Genomic DNA, 2,002 nt, shown 5'->3' on the forward strand with positions numbered 1-2,002 from the left:
AACTGATAAGAGGCATGGAGGAGTTATTCACCCTTAGGTCATCACAATGGGCAAGGGGGCACTCTCCACATCTGGAGTAAAAGAGATTTAATCTCCAAATATCGAAAAGTTTCTTCACAGTAAGAGCTGTGAAAATGTGGAACAAACTCCCTTAAGAGTTGATTCTGGCCAGCTCAGTGGATTTCTTTTAAAAAAAGGCCTGGATTCTTTCAAAGATACACAGAATATAAATGGATACTAACATTTATAGATAAAGTTGATCCAGGGAATATCCGATTGCCTCGCAGGGGATCAGGAAGGAATTTATTACCCTGCAGGAGCAAATTGCATCATGCTTTGCTAGGGGTTTTTTTGCCTTCCTCTGGATCAATGGCGGGTATAGGATTATAACTTTTTTTTTGTTAAACTGGATGGACTTTTGTCTTTTTTCAGCCAGACTATGTACACAGATGCCAGTGACTATGTTAGCTCTGCTTACAGCACAGGATCTGTGCTAAGCAGGACTAAGCTGGTAGGAAGAGGTTAATGTTAAAAATCCTAGGAATTTTGCAGCCTAAAGTGGCATTGTGGACCAGGAAACATTCTCATTTAAAACTCTGTTAACGGCAATTCACAAGCTAGGTGCTGTGAATAGAGCAGGACAATAATCAGCTGTCAGCAGACTTGCCTAGATAACTACAGGATTACTGAAGTGATGCCGATCTATGTCATAAATCACTGGTGCTGTGTTCTTGATCTTGTGAAGGCAGAGACCAGCAGTGAGAGGACATCTGCTCCCCCCACATCTTTGCAGTGTATTACATGGAGGCTCATGCTGGTCTCGTCTTCAGCACAGCCTGTCACTCACAGGAGAAGGCTGTGACACCATTTTTATGCTTGTGTCGGATTTATTCTGTTCAGAAGAGCAGGGAGGATTTCTGGAGAAGGGGATTGCTTCAAGATACCAAACTAAGCTCAAATGCTTAGTAAAGGTAAAATCTTTTCAACTGTAGGATTAGATTGATTTGTGTTTTTTAGGTTTACAACCACTTTAACTGTGCATGCAGGTAAAAAAAAATGTAATTGAAAAAAAAGAAACAAAAACAAAAAATTCTTTATTATTTGTGTATTTATTAATTTTAGCTTATTTTTACATTTCCAAGGTCCAATGATGATGAAGATGTCCCGTGGCATCCGATCCAGTGCTGGCAAGTCAGATGAAGGAAGACCTTAAAGTCCTTTTTCCTTACTGTTTAAACTGTCTTTTTAGCACTGCCAAATTTCCCACACTAGATCCCCATGATATCTTTACCTATGCTATATCAGTGTACAGTATATGATCTGATAATTTTATTTGCACATAATGTTTAAAGATTAAAAATGTTCATTTGCATTTAAAAGATACCAGTTATATTTAAACATATTTTATGTTTATCCCATATATACTGATCAGTAACTATTAATATTTAAAAAAGAATTATCGCAATAGCTAAACCCATATATGATCTTCTAAAAAATAATGCTTGCTCTTAAATTGGTGTTTGCATTAGTTTACTTATGCAATACAAAAAAATATTCTCTTTGAGGAATTTGGTTACTTAACTTCTTTTTTATTCCAGATTTACTCTGTTGCTTTGCAAATATTATTTGGTTGCCTGGGTAGACAGTTTGAGCTTTATAATTAAAAATGTAATTGAGCCAGGCATTCTATCCATTTTGTATTCAACCTTTTTCTGTCTTAGCAAGTGTTACACTGATTTCCAGTATTTCTTTATTAATTCTTCAGGTAACACAACAATAATTTTTATTCCAGAACTTTTGCTTGCATCCTTTTATTATTCATCAATCTGCACTTCTTTGCACAGTGTACTAATTAAAAATTAAATATGCAAAACCTTTTAATTATCATAATATGCAATGAGAATTATGAAAATTGGTCACCCTGTGACTTTTCAGTAATTGCATTGGAAACTTTGTATAAATATGAATTTATTTACTTGCCCATTTTTAATTTCTGCTTGCC

At 35.3% G+C, this 2,002-nt stretch overlaps 1 long non-coding RNA gene across 1 annotated transcript; it reads left to right on the forward strand.

The window, feature by feature from the left end:
* Window positions 1-631: 631 nt before the first annotated feature.
* LOC149448879 (uncharacterized) lies at window positions 632-1,379 on the forward strand. Its single transcript, XR_016315482.1, has 2 exons — window positions 632-971; window positions 1,143-1,379. It is a non-coding gene; the product is annotated as an uncharacterized LOC149448879 (long non-coding RNA).
* The last annotated feature ends 623 nt before the right edge of the window (window positions 1,380-2,002 follow it).

The sequence above is a fragment of the Staurois parvus genome, unplaced genomic scaffold (genome assembly GCF_062004578.1).
Source record: "Staurois parvus isolate SC_StPar_1 unplaced genomic scaffold, SC_StPar_1.0 ptg000652l, whole genome shotgun sequence".
Classification (NCBI taxonomy): domain Eukaryota; kingdom Metazoa; phylum Chordata; class Amphibia; order Anura; family Ranidae; genus Staurois; species Staurois parvus.